At 36.1% G+C, this 11,828-nt stretch overlaps 1 protein-coding gene across 4 annotated transcripts in view; it reads left to right on the forward strand.

Moving 5' to 3' along the window:
• The window catches only part of LRRIQ3 (leucine rich repeats and IQ motif containing 3), a 54,875-nt gene extending 47,159 nt beyond the window's left edge, over positions 1 to 7,716 (forward strand). For all 4 annotated transcript variants that reach the window (XM_088154192.1, XM_088154193.1, XM_025165604.2 and 1 more), the window contains exon 11: positions 1,999 to 7,716. The gene's annotated coding sequence lies outside the window, so the exon portion shown is untranslated. The remainder of the gene's footprint in view (positions 1 to 1,998) is intronic.
• The last annotated feature ends 4,112 nt before the right edge of the window (positions 7,717 to 11,828 follow it).

Raw genomic sequence — 11,828 nt, forward strand, 5'->3', positions numbered from 1 at the left:
TATGAGAAGTATTAGGACCCATGACAGACTAGTTAAAATGTGAGGTTTTCCAAGGCCAGCAAAAATGATCAGCTATAGTCATGTCAAGGAGAAACCAAAGAGATTGGATGATTTTTTTAAATAATAGGAAGTTCTACATGAATGCATGAAATTGTTTTAAGTTATTATGCTTTATTCTAAATAAATACTGCTGTAAATCCATGTACATTATATGCTGTAATATATGTACATTATATGTACATTACATGAAGAGTTAGTTATTTCTATGCAAGATAGAAGCAGCTGAGGTGAAATTCTTTTTGGTAAAGTGCTATATTTTTGTCTGGGAAAAAGAATCTCCCACATATTTTACATAAAGGTTTACTGTTGCTCAGTGCAGTTCACCAAGGCAATTTTAGGCTTTGGATCCAGTGGACCTACAGAAGCTTTCAACTCTAACAACAATAAATAGCCATATGTGTCTGTCTTGGGAAGAACTGCCATTTCACTGCAGAAATGAATAAAGTATTTTTAAGGGAAAATCATGAAATTATTATAATTTAATTATGTATATGCCCAGCCAATGATCCTAATGATAAATTTAAGAGGAGGAGGAGGAGATGATATTATGGCAAACAGTGTAAGCCCCATCATGTTTATGTCAGCCAGGTCTAATGGCTACTGTCATATCTGAAACTCATTCTATTCTTTTTTCATCTCTCCTTTCTTCTCTAAAAAGACACATGGGATGAGAGAATATCTCCTTTGTGTTATCATTCCCCAGAGAAATTTCTAAATTATCATGAAAATATGGCAACAGTGGGCATGTTGGCTGATTTGATTCATTCAAAATCAATTCTCAATTGACATAGAAATGTGAGCTTTATTCAGTTAAGCAGCCCAGTTAAAGAAAAAAAAAAATCTGATTTTGCCTGCTACATTTACCCTATAAATGTTCTTGATGAGATCAACAAGGGTATATTATGCAAACTGAGAATATCACCACGTGCTGAAAGACGCATACTTTTCACAGATAATGTTTGTATTTATTTCCAATGTAATTTTCACCCCTTGTTCCAGGTAGTAATATCCAAAATCCCTCAGAGTATTGTCAGTAGTCATCAAATCTAAACATAATGGCCCGTGAGCAAGTCCTATTGAACTCCGTGGGACTTATTTTAGAGTAGACATACATGGGATTGAACTATAAACATTTATTGCTTCCTTCAGAGTTCAGACAGGCATTTTGCTTGAAAAGGAATCTCCAATTTCACCTCAAAGTACAAAACCCTTTAGTCCCTCTTTGACATTCCTCAGATATTTCATCTGAAAAGGAATCTTTTCACTTTGCTTTGAACATTACCTTCAATGAGATTTTGGGACCAATCCTTTTTTTGAGACTCAGTATTTTATATTATGGTCTTATTTAAACACATACATAGTATGATATAAAAGAATGTACTCATGCCATGTATTTTTAATCTTTGAATATAAATTTTCAGTAGAACGTTCCAGTAGATGGCAGCATCATTCAGTCTTTTTAAAAGGCGGTACTAAATAAATGGCCACAAAAATCTCATTTAATTGTGAAGGAAATGTTAATAGCTGTCCAGAAACACAATCATTAAGATGCTGTTATAAAGGTATCCATGTTTGATGAAGCCACCAAATATTTGATTATTACTTGATTTTCATATTAATAAACACTTGAACAAATTGGAGGAGAATTTTACTTTGTAGTTGATAAAATGAATCTTTGTTTGCCTGACCAGGGCTTTTTTTCTTTTAAACAGATACAATATAACAAGGATGATCACAAAGGGAGTAAAAATGTAGCTGATTTTTATAGATCAGATTTGCTTTAAAGATCGACCAGCAAGCTATGATGAATTGTAGTTACCTACAGGAAGTATTTAATTCAGAGTCCATCAGAAGCATGGAATTTGAAAAATCCTTTTGCTTTAAAGATGGAATTATTTAAATAACTAAAATACTCCTTTTTTTTTTTTCTTTTCCCAGATTGCAACAGTCTACGAGCTTATGCTACTTCAGCTGTGTATTTCTTACATGGAAATAGCTTCCGAGCAAAGCCCTGTGCACATTAAAAGGAACTGGCCACAAATTGGAGCTTCCTGCTACAATCACATAACACAAAATAGGCATGTGGGTGCACAACACATAACAATGTACATCTATTCCCTACACAAAAGCAGTACATACTTTAGAAAATATGCCCTGCGGAAATTGAAGCAAGTGCTCTGGCTGCCAGGAAGTCAAGAATAAATGTTTAAAATTCCCGGCCTCTGCAAATATAGTGTAACAAACAGATGTGAACCTCTTAGATCACGATCACTTCAGAATCAAATCTATGGGCTAATAAACAATGAAAATCTAAGGTTCGCCTCATAAGATTGGCTTCCCTACAGTCAAAGCACAGTTATTAATAGTGTTATACTGCTGACAGTAGTTTTATTTTTGTTCATAGTAGTCTTTCAGTCCACGCTTTTTTTTTTTTTTTTTTTGGTGAATGGAACCAATAATATTATATAGTTCATGGTAGATAAGCCAGGATTTCATGTCTGAACTCTGGGATATATTAGGAATGAATTGGCTTTTTTCCATTGCTGAATCTGGATATTTTATCCAAACTTTTTCCCTCCAAAATCTAATTTTGGCTTTTCATCCTGAGAAGTAAACTGTTATAACAGTTATTGAAAACAGTTGAAAAGCAAAATAACAATCCCCAGATTATTCTTTGGGTAGAAAATCAGCTAAATTGTTTTCAACAATGAATGTTCTGGCTTATTTTGGGGAGGCAGCAGGGCTGTTTACCATGCAGTTTGACACCTGTTCTTAGAAACACTGCTCAGAAACTATTGCTAGCATTAGTGCTGTGTCCTTGGTCACATAACCTAGGACAGTGTTGTCCAAACTTGGCCACTTTAAGATGAGCTGGCTGGGGAATTCTGGGAGTTGAAGTCCACTCATCTTAAAGTGGCCAGGTTTGGACAACACTGACCTAGGAGGAACATCCAACAGTATTGTGATTTGGTCACGGAAATCTCATATGTAATTACATAGCAAAGGTGTGGAAAGAGAGACTTGGAGACGTGTTTTATGCTATACAATGCATGCTTTTTTAAAAATTTGGTCTGGATTAGTTTTGCCTTCAGACCAACAAAAAGCTGCCTTGCCTTGCAAGCTTTTCAGTTTCCAAGAAGTCTTTGTTTCTTCATGACTTATACACCAGGTATATTCTTCCTCTATCCCTTTCTACTCCCCTCTCTCCCAGATGGTAATTATCTTGCCAGATAAATAGTTCTTGAAAGCTTGCAACAGTTTTGGGAATCTTCAGCTAGCCTAATAAGAATGTTGTTGCTTCTATTTCTTTTTAATCTTAGCCAACATAACACAACTAGTGACCCACTTACATAGCCAATTTTATTTATTCAGCATATCCACATAAGCTTTTTTTTTTTTCCTAGTAAATCCTTTCACTTGAAATGAAAAGATGTGAACTGAGACCGGTTAGATGCAAAACATGTTGTTATTACTCAGCTGTGACCTTTGGGGCATGGTATTTTCCAACACAAATTCAACTGGTTGACCACTGATGTAACATTCCATATGTGAAAGGGTGTCCTTTCTCATAGCCTCATGTTACAAAGCACCAGAAAACTATAAAAACAAATTAATGATCAATGTTATATATTTGGAAGAGTATGGTCAGTGTGGAAGCATTGGGAAAAATCCCAATGGTATTTTTGTCCCTTCTTAGTTGACCTCTGAGCATCCCAGCTCTGCTTGTTGACAGCTACAATTATTGGTGCTGCTAATAGGCTTGTGCATGTGATATCATAGCTTTCAACTCTCCCCCAGCACCTTTGCAGCAGTCTAAACAGGCAGTGAATGTATGTTTATACAAATGAACACAAATGACTCACTTTGAAAATAAACAGATGGGAAGCTTGCTTGAAGGTGTGACATTGGCAGTACAGAGCCTGTCATTTTAAAGGCAAGAATTCCTTGGTGGACTCACTATAGAATCTTTTTCTATATAAAGTCAATAAAATATCAGGACTATGTAGAAAGCTTATCAAATTGCTCAGCAAGAATTATACAGAGAAGCACTCCAGCTGGAAATATATCATTTCTGTTTAAAGAATCTAAGAACTGTGCTCAATCAGACCAATGTCAAGTGTTCTGAACCCACAGTGGGTAACCAGATACCTATGAGCAATTGATGCAGAAGAATCCTCCTAATTATATTTTCCAGCAACTGCTATGTCAAATATATCATTATATCAAGAGATATACTGACTGCTAGGGGAGACACTATAGCCAGAGTATGCCTAAGTAGTCACATATTGACTTGCCCTTGATAAATGTATCTAATTTCTTCCAAGCTGGCAATTCTCCATCTTGTGTTTGGAAATACCATAACTTAATTATGCGCTGTATGAAAACATATTTCCTTTTGTGTGCCTTGAATTGCCCCACATTCAAATTCACTAGATGTCTTTTGCCCTCACTTCTTGCTAATTTTAATGACAGTCGTAGGGTTGTGCAGTGCTTCAGATTTAATAGGGAAGAAGTGTTGCAGAACGTGGGAGAGTAAACACAGCACTGTTGCAGATTCATTAGAAAAGCTGCATCTGTTCCCATTATTGTGTGGCTGCAGCAGAAATCTCTGCACAGCAGCCTGGTAAGTCTGAAAAAGATGTGGCTGCATTAATGAGTCACAGCAGCTGTGTTCATGCTCCCACATGTTCTGAAGCAGGTCTTTCCTCTCACATCTGAAGCACTGAACAGCTCTAAGAAGTAGGGCCTTTAAAATAAGGGATTTTTTGGCCCCCATCATTCAAATATATATGGTGTTTTATTCTGTATAAGTCCCTTTCCCAAACTGCTTTAACATACTTCTTTGTCCGATTGGGAACACTCTAACATACTGTTAAGTTTAAATGTTATTTTCCCACATAAAGCTATGCTTAAAAACTTGATTAGCTGATTAGGAACATGGACTGCTTGTAATATTATCAAAGTGATAATCAGCTTGTTTTAAATTTGTACCAATCAATTTAAGCACAGAAACCAAGTCATAAGTGGATTGCAGACAGAATGGTGGAAATGTCATGCATGTTCATTTTCCCACATTGTTATTAGCTTGTTGCTGTTATATGTATTTATATTGTTTCTCAAAGCAATTTAAAGAATGTAAAATACACACTAAAAATAATTTTAAAAGCTAGATACAGTAAAAACAAAGAAGGATAAATAAAACCAGGGGGAGCAGGAGAGGAGGAATCATCCACCATTCATACTCAGAAGGATTGGGTAAAGAGAGATCATTTAAACAGGCACCTACAAGGTGTAACAATAAGCACATTCAAATTTCAGGAAAGAGACCATTCCAGTGTAGAGAAAGAAGCCCACCATTAATGTCCAACAGGATGATACTCTAGTTCTTTGCACATGGAGTAGATTTCCCCAACAATGTCAACAATCAATCAGGTCTATAACAGTGAAGTTCCACCAGATATCCTGGTGCCACCTGCTTTAGAATCTTCTATGTCAAAAGCTCACTTGTCCCCTAATTGTCAGCCAAAGCAGTTGCTGTAACAATGGTAGAGCAATGTAGTTGGCCAGATAAGCCAGTCAGGAGTTTGGCCACTTTTAAAATTTATCCCAAAAAATCAGACCACAAGAAGAAGCAGGTGACAGGAGATTAGTGATCATATGCTAACAGCTTTCAATCAAAACAGAACAAAATAGAATAATCAATAGAGATAAATTAAATATACCATGTGGAAGTTCATTGCCCTTAACCAGCATAAGAATCAAACCCAGAGACTTCTAACAGCAACTGCAGCTGAACAAAACTTCACTACATTTCTGGAAATTTCAGGAAAGTCAAAACAAATAATTTTACCTTCAAACCAATCTACACAGTGAATAAGAGTTTGGTTATGAGATGTGGCATAAAGGTCAGTGAAGTAAAACATCCCCTCCTGATTTGACTACAGAAACAACCATAGAAACATTCTACATAAAGGATGTTGTATTTCTCCTCCATCAGCATTAAGGGTAAGGCATTAAACCTTGTCCATATGAATGCTATTCTGGGTGTATCAGAAGTAATTCCATAGAGGTAATTGGGGAATGTGAAAGAACTATGAAAGAGGTCCTTGAGACAGTAAGATGGAATTTTAGATTTATTGTTCTGTTTGTCCAGATCCAGGACACTGTGATTAACTACTTGCATAGCTTTGTCTATTCCAAATGGTATTGGGAATGGGGCAGAAAAGCCACAGGAGGACAAATCATTGGCAGTGGGCTTCCAAATGAAAGTAAACCAAAAGTAAACAAGACCAGCAGTTTAACTCAGAGCATCTGTCTTAGACAATACTTCACATGGCAAATTTTATATGTGGGCTTGTACCACATCCAAAATTTGGGTTTCTCTTGTCATAAAATATTTAATTCTTAATCTCATTTTATGATATCTATGACTTTTGATATTCATATACATGTATTACTTGGATTTTAAGAGTGATTTGTAGTTTTAAATATATAATTATTCAATTATTTAAAACTAGTAAAGTATTGAAAAATTTAACCTGATTCTATGATGCTTGTAAACTCCTCTGTTTATCTGCTTTTGCTTAATTTTTCCTTTTTTGCCTCTTTTCTCCCTTTGTGTGTGTGTGTGTGTGTGTATAGTTATTCCTTTTTTTCTTAAAAATTATGCACGTGCACGCAAACACAGACATACACAGACATACACACACACACGGGTTGAATTAAAAGTAATGCCACCAGTGTTTTAAGTTGCCAACAGATGGCAGTACTGAGGCATTACAAGCTCTAAAATGTTCCTTAGCATCTATTTTTTCACTTCAGTTGGTGGGAAGTTTCCTAAGGTGGTGTTGCTATTGTTGGTGAAATGAAAGCCTGCAGTGACTACTCATCTGGGTACTTTCAGCAATATGCCATGATTGAATTTTTGATTGATGAAAGAGTCCCTCCACTTGAAATTCACCACCAAATGTAGGTTATTGTGATGACTATGCTGACATGAGTATTGTGTGTTACTAAGCCCAAAAATGTAAAAATGGCGAACCAGGAACAGCTGATTTGTGTGATCAAGAACAAAGTGGGCAACATATAGTTTCACATCAGAAAATTTGATTAACTGATTAAGGACAATCAGGAGATCACTCAAAGAGAAACTCTGAACCTTGGCATTTCATAGGAATATGTGGATCACATTACTGATGTTTTCTATTTTATTGTTAAAACATCCCTATATAAACTAAAGTTACATAGGTGGAGGCATTACTTTTCATGCAATCCTTGTGTATAAAACACAGTGCCTTCAGCCCAGCTCACAAAGATATCCAGGAAGATATCATGGACACTGAGATCAAGCAGTAGCTGCATTCTCTGTCTTTCGCCCATGGAAATCATCTAAGAGTGAGACAATTGCTAATGTCATCAACTTCACTAATAATCTTGGAATTCCCTTTCACACTGCCCACCAAACAGTGTGAATGAGAATCTTATATGTTTGGGGTCTAAGTTATAGTCTTATTTACAGTTTTTCTTAGTTTAAAAACTATATGCCTGCACACGTGTAGCTAATCTACACATAGATTGTGTCGCTATAATGGAAGTTGTGTCGTCTTCATTGTGGAAGAGCAGGCTGTTGAGGAACAATTGCAGGCACCTGGCTGGCTGGCTGGCTGGCTGGCTGGCTTGCCTCCCCTCCTCTTTGAACCTTCTCCCCAGCATCACCGTGGCAGAATTGCTTATAAAAGCTGCAACCTTGAAACAGGTGGGGGGAAGAGGTGGGAGGAGATGGGTGTGTTTTGGAAGCTCTGCAGTAGCAACAGAGAAAGCAGACAAATAAAAGAAGGTGTTTTTTCTTCATAGTGACTGAAGGGTCCAGAGGAAAAAGAAGAGGCACAGTGAAGGAAACCCAAGTTGGGATGGTGCAAGGGCTTTAATGCTACCCATTAATAAGCAAAGGGGGGAAAAAATAGAAAAAATCCCAGAGAGAGAGAGGATTCAAAGACAGACCAGGGTCTGTAACAGTAAAACACTGTTGTATACTATAGTATAATAGCAATAGTAAATACCTTGGATGCTTTTTTTTTCTTTTCCAAAATAAACATCTCCCCAACCTTTATAGGCAGTTATAAAAATCCAAGTGTCTAGGGTCCAGTGCTTTTGATGGATCTTTTGAGTCTGAATCAATCAAATGGGGTACAGTTTAAAAAGGACCTGTGACATTCATACTATCTCATATGGCTCAATTTCCTTATTTTGTAATTGCTTGACAAAGGATTACTTCTAAAAGGCTTTCATCACATGGATGGCCAGGCTACTGTTTGTCCTCATCTTCTCATGCTTAAAATGAATCTTTTACTGAACACAGAACAAGGTCATTCCAATTTCTGTTGTATAAGGAAGGGTTATTTTTTAAGTTTCTTATACAAATTCTTATGTTTTTATCCAACCCCAAGATACTCAAAATGATGTACTATGTTTTCTTTTCCCACTTCCTATTCCTGTTCTCCCATTTCAATAACTCAGTGAGCCAATAACTGATCACAATGAGCTTCATTGATGAAAGTGATCTGGACTTGAGTATTCTTAGTTCTAGATTGACACTATACCACAATAATTCTGTAAGGCTCTTCTGCCAATGGAAAATCATCATAAGCCGTTTTAATTTTAGCATATGCTCCTGTGTAGAATTTTAGACAGTTCTATCCCACTTTCTTTAAACCTAAATCTTTCCATGAATTCAGTAACCTGTTTTAGCCAAGTCACAGTGGCTTCAGGAACTCATCCATAAATAGAGATAATAACACAGATCAGTCTAATAGTGTTGTGGGAATTACTGCACATAATGTAGCACTCGGCATACACTACATATTTGCTATATATTGCATTGCACACAATGAGGTTGTTTCTGTGTGGCTGCTGTCCAGCAATGGTGGAATGGATCCAAATTCAGAACATTACACTTAGATCTGATTCAAATTAATTTTCTATCACAGTATTGCTTTTCAGATATGGCACATATGGTTTTTCTCAATTAGCAAGGAGGAAGGAAAGTGACAGTGCAGAATAGTGTGAATTTCTGAAAATTTCTTATAACTAAAAGTGCATCACTAACATCTAAAAGTGACAACTTCTCATTATGATTGATATCTTTATGTTGAGGCTCACTGAATAGTTTGAACTTGTACTTTTGTTGTCTTATTATAACTTAACACAATATGTTTAAAGATGCGAGAAATGAAACATTTCCCAATTTTCACATTATGTAAGTTAATATAGAAAAGTCTAATGAAACCATCAACTATGGAGAGCAGGTCATTGGAGGTGTAATGAAACTTACTCTTGTGATATAAGGGAGTGAGATCAGGTGAATAATAGAACATTTCCTTATATATATTGCCTTGCTGAAAGCTGTCAATATTTTTAGACCATAAAAATGAAAAGAAATATATTTTCCAAAAATGAAAAAAGTTGTAACTCATTTCACAACCTAGCATTAATTCAGAGAAAATCAATAATGAAATATTATCAATTATTTGGGGGAACAACCAGTTCCATCTTTGGCTGTCTGCAGGCTATATTTCTTAAATGTTTTCTTACTCTGAAAGCATAGCAGGTAGTTTCAGGCTTACTATATGTTCAAAATCCAGGCCAAGAATGATTTATAACTTTTAAAAATGTTTGAAGGATGAGTCATGTGATCAATGGCATTTCCTATGAAAACAGTGGTTATTTGTATTTGCCCTTTTAAGATTTCTTTAAATAAAAAGAAAATAGGCATCAGGCACCTTCACAACAAGAATAAAGAAAATGAAAATCCAACAAGACTTTTAAATACCATCCCTCTACACATCATACAAAAAAGCCAAGAGGCATTTCAATTATAGTATATATATATATTCCTTCCTAAGGAACTGAGTACATAAAAATGCAAAAGATTAGAATTACATGAAGGGGGAGGAGGAAGGGGGCAATTTAATAATACAAAGATCTGCTTTGAAAATATAAGTGACAAAGCTAAATACCATTCATGTACTGAGATGCTATTGTACTGCAAACCAGGTCACATACCTGCGGTGATGACTTTTGGTTACCCTTTCTGAATGTCTCTTATGATGGGAATACAAGCAATTCTCCAGTGTGCTCTGCTCTCTTGATTTGGAGCAAAGACTTTAAATTATCACAACACTCTGTGGAGTTCAGTGGCGAAGATGTGCAAATGGCTACTTTGATTGTTTAAATATCAAAAGTTGCATGCCCAGTTATGACAGAACTGTGAAGAGCTGGGCAGGGTTTTTGCACTTACAACGCTGCTGCGGGCAACTGGGAATACTGCTGTGAACTAAGGCATCTCCCGGGCATTGTCTTTGTAACAGGATTCAGAAGTTAAGGCAGCATTGGATTACTGCAATAAGAAAATGCCTAGAAGTCCACAATGAATCATCAAAGCAAAGCATCCTCTATGTATCTTGTGGCTTGTTCATTCTTGTTTGGTTTGTAGCTTGCTGTGGCATGGATTAGGCAGATGAAGAACTGACATGCCATCGAGATTCCCCGCTCAGAATAAATAGTAACTACATGGTTGATCCCAATGAACACAGAAAATGCCCTTACATCTAGGTAGCTTTTGCCCCTCTCCAGATACTGCTCAACCATCTTCCATAGCCAGCATATCCAAAGATCAGAGTGGTGGAACTGCAGTCCCCAAAAATCTGGCAGGCTAGAGGATTTTCACCCACATTTTATCTGCTCTGATGTTGTGGCAGCAAACACAATAAATGCTAAGGGATGGAGCCCTTTCTTTTATCTCCCCTGCTAGTCAATTTTGCTGAATTTGCTGAATCTAGTCTCATAAAATTGGTCCTTTCACCTCTCCCCCCCCCCTTTTTTTTCAAGCAATAAAACAAAACAGGGAAAAGCACTGTGATTGGAGAATCCTGGTAAACCCATTCATTGTGAGTAGACATTAGAGCTGTCACTCATAAAACATAGACACTCCTCTCCTCATTCTAGTATTTGCCTTATTTATAGCAGCTTTGTGTTCTTATATATGATGAAATGCATAAATGTGTCTCTGTACATTTTTCAAACCCTAATGAAGGGTCTTTTGTTGGTTTCAAAAAAAGTCAAGATGACAGTCACAACCACAATCAAAGCCCTGACTCCTTTTGGACCTCACCCTCTTAGTAGACACCCCTATTCAGAACTGGACCCATTTAGATTCAGAATAACCTTGCTTTGACTCAACATGAGTGTTGACTAAAAGAGTATTTCAATGGAAAGAGAAATCTATACCTGACTTTCAGCAACAGATTACATGTAAGTCTAGATTGTCAACATATGAATTAACTATTTTTAACAAAGAGGCAAAAAAGAAAACCTTTGATCAATATGGTCAAAGGTTTTGAAATTCAGTTTACACCATATTTTTCCATTCCAGGTGTTTTCTTCACCTCTTCCCTCAACTGTCTTTTTGAAATTATTAGTATGATTTTTAAATATGAAGTTATGTTTTCATGTTTTAATATACTGATATATGTATTTACATGCTTTCCTTTTGTTAATTAGTTTGGCATAATAAAGTTATTTTTGATCCAGTTCACCATTCGGCAAAATCTGAAGTTTACTCTAGTTGTTTAAAACATGACTGTGATAACCCATAAAAACAACCTTGAACAGTCAGTAAAGCATTTCTATATAAGTTTTATGATTATTACTATTGTTAGCCTTTTTAGAAATGTTTCCTAGTAGTTTATATAAAGCTTTTTATTTTTCTC

This window comes from Python bivittatus, unplaced genomic scaffold (genome assembly GCF_059951505.1).
Source record: "Python bivittatus isolate LINGU-HERP-01145 unplaced genomic scaffold, Pbiv_v1 ctg000700_np1212, whole genome shotgun sequence".
NCBI classification, from domain to species: Eukaryota; Metazoa; Chordata; class Lepidosauria; order Squamata; family Pythonidae; genus Python; species Python bivittatus.